Source organism: Mastomys coucha, unplaced genomic scaffold (assembly GCF_008632895.1).
Source record: "Mastomys coucha isolate ucsf_1 unplaced genomic scaffold, UCSF_Mcou_1 pScaffold4, whole genome shotgun sequence".
NCBI classification, from domain to species: domain Eukaryota; kingdom Metazoa; phylum Chordata; class Mammalia; order Rodentia; family Muridae; genus Mastomys; species Mastomys coucha.
Genome location: NW_022196910.1, coordinates 39,264,664 through 39,283,297, shown reverse-complemented (window position 1 = coordinate 39,283,297; position 18,634 = coordinate 39,264,664). Strand labels below are relative to the sequence as shown.

Genomic DNA, 18,634 nt, shown 5'->3' with positions numbered 1-18,634 from the left:
TCCCATTACTGTTGCCGTTTGTTGCTAATGTTATTATGACTTGGGAAAGGAAACGGCTAACTAGGATCCATCTTTGAGGACAAAAGTGAGCAATCTATACCACCCCTCCCCCTTCCCAAGAAAAACAAACATCTTGGGAAGGAGAGTCGGGGGGTTGCTTTCGAGGAGGGGCGAGGCCCAAGAGAAGCTGCGGGAGGCACACCCCCTGGGTCACTGAGCTGGAAGACTGGCTGTTTCCAGCTTCTTCCCGGGGCTCCACATCCATAGTCTTAAAGCTAAGCAGGGGGATGTTCTCCTGCGCTGCCCTTCCCTTTCTCCCCTCCTCGTCCCCGGATACCTTAAGGAGACCGGGAGAAAAGTAGATCTGCTTGGGTCTCCGTGTGGACGAGGTTCTTCCCGCAATCGGACGGAGTCTCTGCGGCCAGCTAAGCCTCCCTCCTCAAAGGAGAAACTACTTGTTGGCGTTTTTCGGGGTTCAGGTGGTTGAGCCGCTTCTCTGGATGCTGAGGTCGGGGAGACAGTCCCCGCCCGCCGCCCGCCGCCCGCCGCGCTCCCCGCCTTCACGCTGCTGCGATCTGCGGGCTCTCCCATAGCCACCCTCCGCGCCCAGAGTCACCATCGCGCGGGGCTGGGCGAACCATGGAGCTCGGGGCGGGTCCAGCTGGCGCAGCCCGACCCCGCCACAGACCTTCAGCTCGGCTGGCTGTGTCTGGAGCGGAGGCTAACCGGAGGACGGGGGGGTTTTCCCAGTGGAAAGTGAAGGCTCTCGGCTTAGATTTGGATCCACAGATTTCATTCTCCCCCACACCCCCGCCCGAAAGCAGCCTCTGCTAGAGCTGTTCCTTCATCACCGCTTGCTTGAACACACAGCTACAGTGGGTGGGTGGGTCTGGGGAATCTAGGATGAGCAGCTCCCGTCTTCTGCCCTCTCTGGAGCCCTACCTGCACTATTTAAGCACCAATCTCCACACCCTGTCTCCCCACTGCCCCACCCCTCCCAACAAGTGAGAATCTAAAGCCAATTGCATCTTTTCCTTAATGACAGCTGACAGAAGTCTGTTTACAGGTGACAGGGATCTCGTTTCTTGTGTCTTCTACAAGGCTCTACTTTCTCTCTTCACTCAAATGTAGGTCTCCAGCCACCACCTCACGGTTACATAAAACTAAAACAAGTTTTTAAAAGTTTATCCAGAACATAATGCTCCAAAAAGTAAAACTTCAGCTTCCTTTGTCTGAAATAAACAAGCGACAAAGCAACACTCTCTCATTAGCCAAGTCCTGGTTAACTCTACTATCTCTTTGGGCCCTGTTTATGCTGCTAATGCTGATACAACTACGTATTATAAACCACAGAGTTTTCCCCCAGAAGAACTAGAGTGTCCCACACTTGCAGGGTTCAGGATTGGTCCTTCTGTAGGCCCTGAGGATAGAGTGTGATCCAATCAGCTACATGAGCTTGAAGGCAGCTAGCTTCTCCATGCATCTCCTCACACCACTCTCTTCCTGTGCACATGTTATATGTATCTCCAGATACTCCCTTTTCCATGACATCACCTACATTACACAGTGACCCATGATGATGGCCTTGTTTTAACCTGATCACCTCTAGAAAGACTCTCCAAATAAAATCACCCTCTAAGTAGTATACATTGGGACTGCAATAGATTGTCTTGGGGAGAGCATGATATAACTCATACTAGGTCCCACCATAAAAAGTATTTTCTCTCTCTCTCTCTCTCTCTCTCTCTCTCTCTCTCTCTCTCTCTCTCTCTCTCTCTCTCTCTGTGTGTGTGTGTGTGTGTGTGTGTGTGTGTGTGTGTGTGTTTACGTTTCAATGAGAGACACAAGGGATAGGTAGAATGGAGGAGGAGCCAGAGCCTAAGAAGTGTACTGTGCCACGATTCCATGAGCAATGTTTGGATCAACATCCAACCAGTAAGGAAAGAACTAGCATATAAGTGAAAGGAGTAATCTTTGAAAAAATAAATTTTGCTGACAATGCTATTATTTAGTGACAAAGTTGGCTTCAGTTGTCAATTTGACATGATTGGAAAGAGAAACTTAATTGAGGAATGAATCACCTTCATCTCATATTGACCCATGGGGATAAATATGGGGCATTGTTTTAATCAATGATTGATGAGAGAACACTAAACTCTGATTGCTAGAAAAAAACTACCAAATGTATTCAAATTCTACCGTCTGTTCTTTACTTGCCCAGCTACTCCCTTATTTAATGTCATAAGTTCAATAAAGAAAAGAGAGAAACGATGATGTCAACTCTAGCACATCGGCTGGACCTAAGTTTATATGAGCTATTAAGAAGTACTCACACTGATAAGAGGATTATCCTTTGGAAGAAGTCAGAATTTTCTTAGGACTTATAGATGTAAAATAGAGAATGTGACAGGGAAATCTGAAAACAAGTTGTGGGAGAGAAGAGGATGGACAGCATCCATCAAGGGAGAACTGGCACACAAGCCATGAATGGAAAGCCTTTTCTGTCTCTGTGTCAATATAAGAGCATCCTAATACAAACATCCAGGGTTCGTTATATAAGATAGCCAAGAACAGAAAACCCCTCAGGCCAACTGACTCCACTGATCTGGCTATAAAATTCAGATAAAAGCAAAAGGACAACAAAGCATTAAAAGATGATGAGCAAAACTGGGGGGAAGAAACAGCAGCTCCAGTTTTCTTTGTGGTTAGTGGGGAGCAGGGGTTTAAAAGGCTGTATAGACAGCACCTCTCACAGGGAAGCAACAGAAGCCTCAGAAATGTAGCTCCCGTTGTGTTCTGGACTTAGCATCAGAAAAGGAAGGCTACAGAAAGGGGGCATTACATCATTATTACATCATCATCACAAGAACTCTGGATCTCCTAAAAATATGTGATGAGCCTAGTATGCATGCTCATGCCTCTGATGCCAGCACTCAAGGAGGCTGGGGACAGAGGACCATGTTCAAGGCTTCAGCCTGACTCCACCATAAGATATAGCTACAATGATCTGGGGTAGAGAGTGAGATCCTGTCCAAAAAGAAAAGTCTATGACTCAGAATGACATGCCTGTAAAAGTCTAACATCTAAGCAAATTAAATCATTTAAAGTGTAACAACTTTTTTTAAAGTCACCCTTACAATGTAATGTATTCATAAAGAGTCCCTACCCAGTAAAGGAGAAATACCCACAATTTCCCATCAGATGCCTCTTGTGCAGGGACCCCAAACTAACTTAGCTACTGCAGTCTTACAGAAATACAAGGAAAGTAAAACTCTTGAAACCCGGTAACAAATGTGCCCTTTAAAAAAATTTTTTTTAATATACCTGATTTAATTGTCACTTAATGACTCATTTTGTTAACATAGTCAATTCTACATCATCTTAACAGTGAATCTGAGACTAATTTGTAGTGTATAGAAACTGGCTTGAGTTTAGTTTTGTATTGCCTTTTTGCAACTCAGGAGTCTAAGAAGTTGAGAATGAGATGTGTAGACTGTCATGTGGATCTTTTTACTGTGTTCTCACATAGAAGAAGGGCAGAATAGAGAGAGAACTCACTTCCCATGAGTCACAGTGTGACTCTATGCTTTTTACCTAAACACGTTAAAAAAAAAAAAAAAAACCTCGCCTTCCAATGCTGCCAAATGTGGGAACAAATTTTCAATATACTTTCAGAACACACAATTAGACCATAACATTTATGCAACGCATTTCCATTCCTACCCAAACTAATCATTTATGTTGATTATGATGAGGTAGACTTCAATAAGATAAATTCATGATTTTAGAACTTGGCAGTTTCATTTGTATGTAATACAAGCTACAGCTTTTCTCAGGGACTAGGGGATCTGCATAAATATCTATCACAGCAAAGATATTTAGTCAATTTGAACTTACTGCTTACTTAAAAAAATTAATGGGCAAGTGCTCTGAGGAAAGACATTTAGGTTGAAAGAAGAGAAAAAATGTCCATGCATATAGGATGGCCTTCACCCATTAGCAATTATAGAGAGTTGAAAATAGCCTCTTTTGATAGAAAAATCTGCATTACTCCCCTCTGCACCAACAATTCACTTAAAATAGATAAAAGTAGACTGTGAAGGATACTCAGGTCTTAAAGTGCTTGTCACACAAGCATGAGAACCTGAATCTGGATCCCCAGCAAAGGCCTGACATCACAGGACTGATATAAAGTATCATCTGGCATCACAGGGCATGTCTTGAACTCTCAGCCCTAAGCCGGCAAAGACAAGACAATCCTTGTGGCTCATTGACCATCCAATATTGCGAAGCAAGTGAGCTCCAGGTTCAGGGAAAGAGCCTATCTCAGAAAATAAGATGAAGAAATTGAAGATGATACATGGCATCAGTTTCTGTGCACCCCAACACACACTTGAACATGTATAACACACACACACACACACACACACAAATAGATGTAAGCTAGACAGATCATAGGTGATAGACATGTAGGTAGATGATAGATAGATAGATAGATAGATAGATAGATAGATAGATAGATAGATAAGAAATAAGTAAGCAAAAACATACGTACACTTTAGTAAATAACTAGTGGAACATACCATTAGTCACCTTACACTATTTAAAGTCATAACTTACAAAGAGGATACTATTGACAATCTTTCCTGAGGTTGTTGGTCACTCTCTATATAAGGATTAAATTATCAGCAGATATCAGTAAAATACATACTCATTATTTTTGCTCCTAAGTCATGGATGCTAGATAAGACATGATTAAAGTATTTTTAGTATTTTCTTGTCTTCTGTATTCTACTGTTGTCTAATGTGTTTTTATGCCCATATATATGTATATATGTGTATGTATGTATATGTGTGTGTATGTATATATTTCATCCAATTATTCATTGTTGCTGATTACTTTTTCTACATTTTCCTTAAAATCTTCCAGCCACGGTGAACTGCTACACCTTAAAGTATATTGGAAAGGGTCCAAGTACATCCTTTGAAAAGCTTTTTGTAATGCCAAAGTTTTACCATGAGCTTCTGCTGCGACTGGCTTACTCTAAAAACTTGTAAATCAGTGGTTTTGGCATCCTACATTCTTCACCCACTCAGATCCTACAGTGGTATCAGCATTCAGCATCCAACATCAAACAGGACGTAGGATCAAATCTAACATTTATGAAAATATGGCAATACATTAACTGAGCATTCTGTCTGCAGTCTATATTAACAAGGAGTGCCACCAAAAAAGAGGTAACTTTTATTCAGGGCAAACCAGTTATACCAAATAGTATCTATCATGTATCTTCAATCAATCTGCCTGTGTATGTGTGCTATGTGTATGCATATGTATGCACATGAATGTATATGCATATGTGTGTGTATATGCACATATAGTTTTATTATGAATTATAGTTAAGTCTACTAACTAATCATTTAAGTAATCATTTTGTTTCTATTTGGCAAATGGTTGTCAGGGCAATGAAGGGAACAGTAGGATTAATAATTATATCAGTCAAAACTTCCCCAAGTATTTAAGTGAAAAATAAAATATCGATAGCATTTGCTTTAACCAACAGTTTGGTTAAATGCATGCTAGAGATGAGAAGGCTAGGCGTGAATTTTTCAAATAGCTTGCCTAAGTTCACATGGTTAAAAACAAAAAACAAAACACCTGCTATTATTCAAGCCCACCATTTTTTATTCCAATGTCCATGTCTAGTCAGAGAATAAATGATAGATTCACAGTTTGAATGGGTGTATAACCATGAAATGTATAGGAATTAAAAGAAGATATAAACATGACGAAAAAATGCACAAATCTAACTTGATACATCCCAGTTGTTCTGTGAATTGAAAACCCATTATCAAAATAAATCAGAGTTCCATCACTCCCTCAGGTTTCATAAACAGCATCCAACAAAAGCCCTAATCAAAACAGGCAAGCGCACTTTTTTAAAAAGAAATCTGCTTGGATTTGGTTTGTACTGAAGAAGAATAGACATCGTGAGTCACAAATAGTGTTCTGAAAAGGTTGGGAGTAATCAGACTGGTTTCCTCAGGAAACAAAAATGAGGGCTCCAGGAATGAGGAGCTAGAACCGTCTCAAAATAAGACCAGAGCATGCCTAAGCACAGCACACCAGCTCAGTTTCAATATTTAGAAAGACATCTAGACAGGTGGAGGCTCAGGCTTCTGAAAAGACACTTTCTGCAGCTTTCAAACAGAATTGAGGGAAGTAAAAATAACATCAGGGCAAAGAAGCAGCTCTGGAGAGAGGAACTGTACTCAGAAAACATTGAAATTCTTTGCCCTTAGCCTGGCCATGGAAATATGCTTCTCAGTTTTATTTCTATTCAATTAGTTTTTGAAATGATACTACGGGATAGCAGAGATGATTGTGCCATTTGGGAAAGGGAGGTGAAAAAAATAATAGACGTCAATACAAATTAGTATGGCAAAATAACACCTCAAAGGGAATGCTAAGCCATGCAGGGGTGTAGAAGGAATTATCCCAGAGATACATGCACCTTTCAGATTTCTGTCAGGCAAAAGAACACATCAATTCCAACGTCATATTTAGATATATAACCGGAAGGAGTCCAGTATTCTCTAAATGAACTGAATCGCTTTATTGTGATAATTAAATTTGAACATTTACTTAGATTTAAGAATATGTTTAATTGCTTTCACAATTTAACTCTGACCCCTAAGTTCATATCTGTAAACTTAATTTCTACTGTGATAGTATTAAGAAATAGGTATTTAAGAGACAATTTAAGCCATGATGGAGGCAGAGCAGAAAACCCTCCTAGGTTGGATGCAGGCCATTGTAAAAGGCTTTGAGGAATGGCTGCCCTCCTACTCCACCTCCTCCAAGGCTTCCTCAAGGCTCTGAGACAAGCTGCACACGGTGTACTCAGCATATGCAGATACACAGAGCAGCTTTTATTTCCTCGGGACAGTTAGAAGTCAGAATTGCAATTACTTACTTAATTGCTTGTCTCTTGTGCTAGACTGTAAGTACTGAATTAAGTACATCTTAACCACAACGATAGACCCAATATCCAAATGAGTGACTAGGTTATAACAAACCACGACACTGACAATAAAGATGGCACAGATGAAGAGACAGCTGTTGTAGCATCGTGATGTAATGTGACCATAAATGCCATTATATTGCACATAGCATCTTCCAGGCTCTGAAGATAAGTAATTTGCATGTCTTCTTCTTCTTAATTGTCTCAATTGGCTAAGATTATGTGAACTAAAATTATTCACATATTATAAATAAAGATATGTTTATACAAAAAGATTTTATCAGTTGCCTTAAGTCAAAGCCAGGGCAATTTAAAGAAACAGCACTTGAACTTAGATGTTTTGCTTAACACTATTGTGTTTCCTAGCAGTATTTATTTCTGTTGAGTGTTCAGAAGTGGGGAGGGAACAAGGGAACAGCTCCTTAAAAGTCTGAGTCCCTGTAACAGAGTTTCCTTATCATACTCTGTTACTATTGCATTTGTTACACTGCACCCTTGCTCACTCACAGTACAATGTTGTTTTCAACTGTGCTTTAGTTTCTTTACAATTCTAAATGGGATTCCTCTTTGGAAGTTAGACGGCCATCAATATGCAAGAAGTTTACGAAATGCAAAGGTTTTAGTAAACGTTTAGGTCTTTCTGTATCAACATCTTCTTAACTTTTATGTTAATTTTTTGGCTATTATTTGTTTTTCATTCTTTTTCTTCTTTCTGAAATTATAATGACATCATCTCTCCTGTCCCTTTCCTCCCTGCAAACCCTCCCATACACCCCTCCTTGTTCTCTTTCAAATTCATGGCCTCTTTTTTTAATTTGTTGCTATATGCATATTGTATGTAACATATAAAATATATATATGTCCCTAAATATGACCTGCTCAATCTGGATGATGTTACATATATGTATATTTTCAGGGATAACCACTTGGTATTGAATAACCAATTTTTATCTTCTTCCCTGAGAAAGGCTGTCTCTGCCCCATCAGCATTCCTTGCTTGCCTGTAGCTCTTTGTACAGGGCTGAGGTCTCATGGGCTTTTCTCTGTTTACATTGGCATGGCTAATGCTGTTGCCTTCACTAACTCATGTTTAGTGAGACTTTATGGCATAGCTTGTGACATTACTAGAAATCACACCTCCATTTTTCAATGAGTGCCCTGCTTGACATTAGTCAGATGGATCTAGAAGGGAAACTTCTTGCTCTATGGGAGAAATCTTTGTCTATTTTGTATTTGATATAGGTTAGAGACCAAACACCTTCAAAATGTTTGGCTTTCCCTGTCACCAGTAATCCAAGCTGATATAAATCTCTTAAAATCTTGTTGTATCAAATAATAATCTACTCTAATCTAAACAAAAGTCATAGCCAGACATCTTTCCTCTAAGGAGTGGCTACACCTTGAGACCTCAGTAAGGATACTCACATCCGAGGTTCAGAAGTGACTCTGTTTCAGTAAGGAAGGTCTATGAGGCATATCTTTCCATTCTTTAGATGGCTACTGTCTGACTCACCAACGTCTATCTTTCCTGGTTTCTAATACAGACTCTCATAGCCCTAGTTAGATTTCATTTCTTTGATACTCTTTTCCTGGAAGAGACTGAGAAAAGAAACAGCTTTAATTTTCAATTCAGCAAGTTCTGTCTCACATAATTTCTCAAAATTCTGCTGGGGTTTCTTCTCTGATGTTTCTTTTCTTCTGTTATTTTATCACAACTACAAAAATAAATAAATAAAATAAATAAAAGCCAGTTGTCACTTTCTACTTTTTCCCCTGCCTGGGTCATGACATTAGGAGAGTCCCTGGCTGTCCCTCTCATCACTGCAGGCTGCAGGACTGGGAGAGGCCATACTCCACACTACATTATCAATCTTCAAGAGCCTTTTCTCTCAAGCCCTCTGCCATGCCTTCTCAGTGTCTTTGCAACTCCTATGAACCATTTCCAATGTGGTCCCTCAGCTTCCCACTACCACTGGGCCCCATGGCCAATAGCAAATGCCTTGCTTAATTACAGTAGCTTCACACTTGCAGATTCTAGTTCTGTTCTGATGACACTTGTGTAACAAATCACTCCAAAGCTCTGTGGTTTAAAACAAGAGCCACAGAGTTATCCTTGCTGATGGTTCTCTAAATGAGGAGCCTGGGCACAGTACTGCAGAAAGAATTCATCCAGGCTTGGTCGTATTTTTTGGCCTCTTGTTACATTAAACCCAGCTTTAAGCTGAAGGCCCACTAGCATTATTTCTGGTTTTGAATATACTGAATGACTACCTACCTTCGGATCATTTCCCATTCGTCCCTCCCCCCTCCTCTGGATCTCTGGTCTTTCTGTTCTTTTCCTGGATTGTCATTCAAGTCTGCTCAGAGTTAATGTCATGTAGTGACTGTCCTGACACATAGCTCATATCTTCACCAGTCATCTAGACTCCTGAGAGGGATGCCACCCTGCTTAATGAGACAAAGGGTGTGATATGAAGTCAAAAGGAAGGCAAGAACCCTCTTGGGGAGGTAGTGTTAAACTCTAAATATTGTAAGTATAATTCCATGCCAGCATATTCTTTCCATTCCTGAATAATGGTGGCCTTGTGAGGAGGAGCTATTAACAATTTAATCACAGGCTTCTTTTATCTTCTTATGAACAGTGATCATCTTCAGACTCAATACTCCTTGCATCAAGGGTGTCAATCACCCCTAAATTGTTTTCTCATGATGTTTCATCCCCATATCCTGAAAAATAACAGCAAAATAGAGTGAGAAAATGTCTAGCATAAATCCAATGTGTACATTAATAGACATTTAAAAATATCTCTTAGGTTCTCACCATTCCTCCCTAGACAACAGAATACAAAATGAAAACGGCAAGTTTAGGAATTTGTATCGCACTTGGGTAGAAGATTCTATATGAGAGTGAAGTGGGCTGTGATGTCACCATGGATGTTAAATGTTATTAGAAAATAATTAGACCACCTTAGAATGGCATCTTCCTCTAAGAGAAAAAGGAAAGAAAAAAGTGACTTGGTTATAATTTTTCTCCAAGTCTTAGAACTGTGTGATCCAAGAGAATATCGCTAAACATCAAGGCTCATCTCTTCTATCCAGAGTTAGAAAAGGCATTTTAATTTTACATGCACTTTTTTTCTTAGTAAGGAAAATGTTTCCATAGAATCTAACTCATGGGATTCATACTAGAATCCATTACACAGTGAAAATGATACCGAAATATCTCTGTACCATTACTGGACTAAAAAGGCAGAGCACGGCAGCTCACTTGCACTACCCATTAAAGGAAGAGAGAGAGCCCAGAAGCCCTATTCTTGGGCTGGTGAAATAAACATCTTCAGTCACTTCCTGTAGGGAAAAAATCACTTTACTGGAGCAAAATACTTCAAATGACAGTGAAAGGGAGGGAGTCTGGTTATTAGGGACAAGGGGACCAACAGTTTGTTGACTGATAAAATAGCCCAGGTATGACAACTCTGCTGGCCTGTTATGGAAAGATAGAAGCCTACATAGTCAACAGACATGGTCACTCCAGATGAATGCATGAAAAAAAAAATGAGAATTTCATTTTAATTGCAGAGTTGGGAACCCGTCCAAATGTCCACATTTCCAAGATACATAGCAAGTAAACTGTTATTTTTCAAAGACTCATTTTTCGTTGTTTTAAAGAATCCTACCTGGAATGTATTTCACATTGTTTCTGCCTTACTGAAAGAAATATAACATATGTATAGAAGGTGTAATTTATTTTCTCTGCTGAGATGATGAGAGAGAAGTGTCATACTACTTATTGTTTTGTTGTGTTATACTCATTTGACCACTGATAATAAATCACCATAAGTATTTTAACCATGTGTCATTTACATATAGAATCACATTTATATCCAGATATGCACACACATAAATACATAGGTGTACATCTGCCAAATCTGTTAAAAATAAATTGCAGATGACCTAAAATATGTATTTATCAACCTTTCACTATGCAAGTCTTCTGTGTGAAGACACTTTCCTACATAGCCGTAATAACTACCAAAAATATTAACTCAGTATTTAAAACATTATATTATTAATTAAATAAAGTCAAAGCTGCATGTTAAATTCTGAAGATTCCCACATATATCTTTCAGAACAATGCTTATTTCCAATTGAGTAGCTACAATGCTAGTTATGTTCATTGCATCTCTAGTATCTTTACATATCTTCTTTAATCTTCTTTTGTCTCTTATCACATGTTCTCATGTTTGTCTCACAAAACATCCCAAGTTACACATTTCCCCTGTTAGCCTCACATTTTTTAATTCAATCCAACATATATATCATATATATATAATATATATATGAGATATGATATATTAAAGGCATGGAAGCTGCCCTCCAGGGAGCTCACTAGCCCCAAGGACAAAGGCCAGGGAGTCACCACAGGAAGTGTGCGGGCAGGGGTGAGGGCAAGCACAGAGAAAGAAGAGAAGGAGAAGAGAAAAGGAATACTACAGGATTGATAGCGATCTTTTGAGTTGTACTAGATCCATTGCCATACAAGATGCATATGCACCAGTATTCACAAGGTGTCCACCAAACTACTTTGTGTAAGTAGCATTTTCATCATTATAGCTAATAATCCATGACACCATTTTTCTAATTATATTTTATTAATGTTTTGAGAATTTTATACAACGTGTTTTGACCCCATTCTATTTAATGCTTTGCTGATCTACCCTTGCCTCCCTCCCCCACCTCCAAACTTCATGTCATTTTTTCTTTTCTTCTATTATTTTTTGATGACCCAACAAGCCCAACCTGTATCTCTCATACACACCTGGGAGTGAGACAATCCTCTGGAGCACAGCTGGAATGTTACTCTTCAAAGTCGTAACCATTATTTTCCCCAGTCTTCCATTCATTTTAGCATCCGCTGATGAGCCAACATAAATTATTATAGCTGCTGTTGTAACATGGGATGTTCTGCAAATAAAAAACAATTACCAAAATTCATGTTGTCTTTTCCTGGTCACTGTCAGTCTCAGCTGACAGCCTAATAAATTACTGCATCGGTTTAAGTGGACATCAGACACAGGTGATGGAACTATCAATGAAGTGAAAGGTCTGTCAAGCTGTAGGAAACATGGAGTCTGAAGCACACACAGGGAAAAGGAATAAGACAAAGAAAGCAATACTCTCAATATATGGAACACTGCACAAGGTCTGACTTAATGCTAAGACCCACAAAGGAAAGAACCAGAGCAATCAAACAGTAGCATAACTTAAAGAGATAGAGGTTGGCAAGGTTCCAAACCTGACAGGAACACCAAACCACACATTCAGGAACTGCTCCTGCAGAGAAAGCAAGGTTAATAAAGTGATAACTACACCTAGGCACGTCCAATTGAAACTGCTAAAAATGGGCAGATAACATATTCAAATGTAGCCAAAGCCCACACACTCCTCTCAAGTGAGTCATGGCAAGACCAGCAGCTGGGTTATAAACAGGAGCAGTAGATGCTGTGGCAATGAAACGGACATCTTCAAAGTATTAGAAGAAGAATAAATGTAAGCCTAAGTCTTTATACAGCTGAAATATTATTCACACATGTGCTTACACACACACACACACACACACACACACACACACACACACATACACACACATTCTCACTCACCTAAGAAAAACTGTCAACAGGAGATCCACCTGAAAGAAATTTTAAGCATAAGCGAATTGATCCCAGATGAAGAAAGAATAATGAATGAAGCCATGATAAAAGTATATGTAAGAAGCTAAATTTAAAATGTAAAAATAGGCTTTTTAATGGCTATCTAACACATGTATAGAAACAAAACAGAAATCCTATAAAATGAAGAAACAGAAGTTTACATTGACTCATGTATTTTAATTGTCTGAGATATGGTAAAATTAATAATTTTAGTATAATTAAGTAAAGATGTAAACTCCAAGGGTTTGTTTATTAAATAATAACACCATTTAAATCAAAACCAAAATGAGAAAGACAGACAATATGAGAAATTTTACCATAATTTCTAAATATTCTCAATTTATTCACTTTCCTTACTCATATCTCCCTCACTCCTTAGCTGTACACACTTGAAAATGTGACTTGACCTCCCCTATGCTAAGTGCGCCATCCATAAAGTGGGGAAACCATTAGCAGCATCTCATGATGTTTTGTGATTTGTGCAAATAAAATACAAACATTCAGGTGCTGCCGATATATGCTCATTACTGAATTAGAATGGAAGTCTGTATTCTCAATGTGCTTCTTCTCTTTTGCCTAAATTCTCTTGATCCAAATATATGCCTAACATTTATTTTATATATTTATATATAATATATTTATATGTTTATATTATAATACAAATTATTATATATAAATATGTATATATGTTTATATATAAATATGTTATATGTTATTATATAGAATATATATTAAATCAAGGCACCTATGAAACACCCATATTCTATATTAATTTGCTACACCTATTGTTTTAGAAATATGAACACAGTATAAAATAAAATAATAATGTTACTGTACAGATTAGCAGACTGTGGAGAGCCACAATATATTTGTAAAGGTACATACTTTTTTTTCATGTGTAACAAATATAATGAAATAAAAATATTCTATCGACTTCATGGGACATGGGAAGGGTCTGTGGTAACAGGGTGACTGGAGGAAGGAAAAGAAAGGGTAGAGTGATATAATTCTATTTCAATTAAAATAAAAATAAAATTAATAATAATAATATGTTGATATTGTGGAATAGTAAAATATAATAGACTTCTAACAACTGCTTGTTTAAATTAAATTCTTTTTGAAATGAGAGATCGAAATGGTACATATGGAATACTATATTAATTTTCAATACACATTTATGTTCTATAATATTTAAACCAGTTTATCTTACCAATTACCTCAAACATTTATCATTTCTTGTGGTACAGCTTCCAAGATCCTTTATAGCTTTTTGAGTTGTACAGGAAGTTACTACTGTTCGTGATCTCCCCACTGTATGTGTGTTAGGTCCACTGTTCCTACTTAACCGTACCTACAGCCTCTACTCCCCATCCTCTGGTGACTTCTATTCTATCCTCAACTTCTGAGAGATCAACATGTTTGGATTCCACATAAGATCAAGGTCACAGGTACCTTCCTGTGTGTACCCAACTTATCTCTATTGACATCATGATCTCCAAGTCAATCCATGATGTGTCAAATGGCAGGACTCTGCGTTTTTTTTCAGGGTTCAAATATATTCCAATGCACCTCTCTATTGCTGTTGTCTTTTCCTTTTTCTTCAGTTTCTGAACTTCTAGGAATCAGTCCCATGGTCTTGTACATACAGGCAAATATTCTACTAAGCTATAATACCTAAGATCATATATTTTAGATTGATTGTTTCTATTGTTGACTATCATGGATAATGCTGAAAAATCACAAAAGCATGCATTTACTTTCAACAAGTTGTTATCATTTCCTTTGAATATATACCCAGCAATAAGATTGAGACACTGTCATTCATAGTAGTTATATTAATACACATTCCTCCCAATCATATCAAGAAAATGACTGCTTTAAGATGTGCACAAAATTGACTGAAATTAGGTATCTTTAAGTGATTACTAAAGCACGTGTTTAAAAATTGTTTTTATGAAATACTCATTTGTGAAAAATATTATAACAACTTCTTAAAAATGTAAACATAGCAATTAGTCTTGGTGCTACATGGCTCCAATCCTAACACATAAGAGAATAAGAAAGGACAACGTTGACTTCAAGGCTAGTGTGGCCTACATAGCAAACTCATGGCCAGATTCCCATCACAACAAGATGCCATTTCAAAAGGTAATCATCACATGGCCCAGAAATCTTTTTTCTGATTAAACACTCAAGGAAAAGAAAATCAGTATATCTATGTCTATGTCACCATGTTCACACCAGCTTTATTTTCAGTTCAATTATGTGACAAAACCAGCTGTCATGAGTGGACAGAGAAAGAATGTCAAACACATGAAGTGAAGTATCATTGCACCTTTAAAGGGAAGAATTTTGCAATCTTCCATGTGATGGTTTGTATATGCTTGGCCCAGGGAGTGGCACTATTGGGAAGTGTGGTCTTGTTTGAGTAGGTGTGTCACTGTGGGTGTGGGCTTCAGGCCCTTATCCTAGCTGCCTGGAAGTCAGTCTTCCACTAGTAGCCTTCAGATGAATATATAGAACTCTCAGCTCTGCCTGCATCATGTCTGCCTATATGCTGCCCTGCTCAAACCTTGATGATGATGGACTGAACCTCTGAACCTGTAAGCCAGCCCCAATTAAATGTCATTTATAAAACTTGTCTTGGTCATGGTGTCAGTTCACAGCAGTAAAACCCTCTCTAAGTCATTCTACCACATGATTAAAATGGAAGACATAGTGCTAAATGAAACAAGCTAGACACACCAAGAGAGATCCTGTGTGATCTCTTTGTTTCTGGAGTCTAGAGAGTAGCCAAAGCCTCACAGAAATAGAAAAGAATGGTGGTTTTCAGGGGCTGGAAAATGGAAGAAATGGAGGAATAGTGCTCAAATGGTACAGAGGTCCAATGATCTATGGTGAATGAGTTTTAGAACTCGAATAGGCATCATGATAATTATAACAATAGGAACCTGTGTATTTGAAGTTTGTGGCAGCAGAACACAGAACCAGATCAACCAATTCTAACTCCTCTTGATGAATCCTATGCACTATTTTTCCTATAGCCTTACTACCTTACCTAAATTTTTCTTCACACATAGCACCCTCTAAACCATCATTTTCAGGATTAGCAGATTTTTTTTGTCAAAATTCTGCCTCAATTTCAGGCTTAATTCTGAGTTTCTCTCTATTATGTGTTGGCTTCCTAATTCCTCATTACCTTGTTAACTGTCTGTGCCTTCAAGCATGTCTGTGTATATACTGTGTGTGCCTTTCCAGATGTTCTCAATGGTCTACATTTATTGCCTACTGTTAATATAAGCACAATGACCTTGCTAAAAGTTACTCAAAGAAGCATGGATTGGTTGTTCTGATTTAATAATTATAAAAGCTAAACACATATTTAATGACCTTGTTTGATTTCACATTGGAAGACAATTTTTTGTTTTCAATATGTGTGTCCACATGAATGCACATGCCATAGCATGGTATAAAGGTCAGAGGACATCTTTGTGGAGTTAGTTCTCTCCTTTGGCCTTTGCATAGGTTCTGGAGATGGAATTCAGTTTGTTATGCTTGTGTGGCAAGTGCCTTCACTCTCTGAGTCATCTCACTGGCTCCAAAGAATTTTTTAGTCACCTCTTCTAATTATTTATTAAGGATTTACAATACATGAAATAGTATCTTCAATATTAAGCATACAAGAATAAAATATACCATTTCCACATCTTAAGATTTACTTTCTCCTTAGTGTAGCATAATAAACAAAGCACAGTGTTTCATATGATAGTAAGTGTTGTAAAGAAATAATAAACAGTAGGTTATTAACAGAAACATAAATGGCTACCTATGGCCTCAACATCAAGAAGCATACGTAGGCCAAGCTTTATTAGTCACATGTGCCTGGAGTCCCAGCACTCACAGGGATGAAAAGAAAAATCATGCATGAATTTGAGAGGGGTGTAGGAACACAAGGGAGAGGAAAGAAAAGAGAAAGTAAGAAAATTATGTAAATACAATAATCATATATGAAATTCTTGAGGACATTTAAAGAGTAAAAAAAAAATGAAATAGGGGAAAACTCTCTTCCTGGATTATATAGCAAAGTTCTACTTGAAAACAGTAGAGGCAGGTGAGGCAGACCTTAAGTCCACAAGGTTAGGGAGCACTGTCTAGACAGAGCAGACTGAGTGGAGAAATAGCCTGTGGGGTTAGTGGACAATAGCTAAAGTATGATCTGTGTGTTAGCACTGGGGTCAATAAAGCATCTGAACAATGGTTTTGTCCTCTGGAATGCTTAGTAAAGCACAAGCTGCTCATTTTGGGCCTGTAGAGATAGCTCAGTGGTTAATGCCACTTGTTTTGTAATCATTGTAATCATTCAGACAGGAGCTCTGGAGTTCCACAATGCCTGTAGCTGTAACTCCAAGGGATGAATGTTCTTTTCTGGCTTACACATGCACATGTACACACACGGAGGGGAGGAAAATAAGTCACAACAAACGAAACAACATCACACCTTATGGCTCTGCATCACAGCTAAGTTAACTGTCATAACATGTCCAGTGAAATAAGAATGCAAAGGTCCCCTCAGCCATTAAAATGATAGGAATTCAATAAGCTGTCAAGAGAAACAGATTCCTTTCACTGGCAATCTTATCTCTTAGATGGTGGTAGAAGCAACTTTGAAAATTGATACCTGAACTAATAATAACCAAGAAGGAATAATTGTTTAAAGTAATAGCAATGAGAGCAAGAATCTTTTGAACAAGATAGAAGGCCACCATTGTGTGTAAAATCTAAAGACCAGAAAATCCTTGGCACCTGCAGACAGCATTCTATCCCTGAGGACAGTTGCCATTTACAAGTTTAAGAACAAGGCAGAAATACACTTAGGATCCAAAAGAGAAGATATCAAGCATCTCTTAGAATGTCCCATGAATAAGCAATTATAGTACACCACATTGAGAAAGAACATCAAGGCAAAAAAAGAAAATTAAAATATTCCATGAGGAAATCACTTGGTCACTAGTAATTATAAAGTGGTGGTACTTAAAAGTGTTTGGGGGGAAATTGTTTAGCATAATGTATTTAAAATCATAAAAATATCAACATGCATTTGCCAAAATGTACAATCAAATAAACTCAGTTGCAAAAGTGTGAATGAATCCTAAAAAGAATATAGAACAATTATTTTGAATTTGATTTATCCTGACATATGAATGACTATATTAAAGAATAAAGCAGACTAGAAACTGAAAACCAAAAGTTGGCATAACTTATTTACACGTGCCTCAAAATGGCAGCGCATCCCTTTGACCAGGATATTACATCTGGAATGTTGAAATAGCTCACCTGATGAAGGATACAAAATGGACATCAGACCCCAACAATTCCTGGTGAATACATGAACCCTGGGAAAACTGAGAAGAATCTAAGTTCCCTCTAATATTCAAAATGTTAAAGAACAACATGTAGAATCCCAAAGACTCTCTTACCCCATCAGAGTGGGTTAAAGTTCATGAGCTATATATATGAGTGCCTGCTAGAAAATATGACAAATAGCCCAATTCCTATTGTCTTCCTTCTCTGCTTTCTATGCTCCGACTATGTGGACATTCTCTTTACCCGAAAATTTGATGCATAACACAGTAAAATTTTGTTGGTAGACAGCAGCTTTTCTATGTGACATGCTTGGATGGATTTTCCCACAGAGACCATCTGCATATGCCATGTAGCCTCCCATGCTACCCCCTAATGATCTCATTGTCTTGATACTACCTCCAACTAAAGGCTGATATTCCACAAGGAAAGCTTAATGGTTTGCTCAATTCACTTGGTCAATAGGAATTATAAAATAGTGGTACTGAACCTGCACCTGGAAACTTGATCCGCTTCTCTTCTCAGACTACAGGGAAT

The 18,634-nt window shown here is 38.2% G+C and overlaps 1 protein-coding gene across 4 annotated transcripts in view; it reads right to left on the bottom strand.

Annotated features, from left to right (window-relative positions):
- Positions 1–907, bottom strand: part of Kcnc2 (potassium voltage-gated channel subfamily C member 2) — a 197,835-nt gene extending 196,928 nt beyond the window's left edge. For all 4 annotated transcript variants that reach the window (XM_031349623.1, XM_031349626.1, XM_031349627.1 and 1 more), the window contains exon 1: positions 338–907. The gene's annotated coding sequence lies outside the window, so the exon portion shown is untranslated. The remainder of the gene's footprint in view (positions 1–337) is intronic.
- Positions 908–18,634: the final 17,727 nt, after the last annotated feature.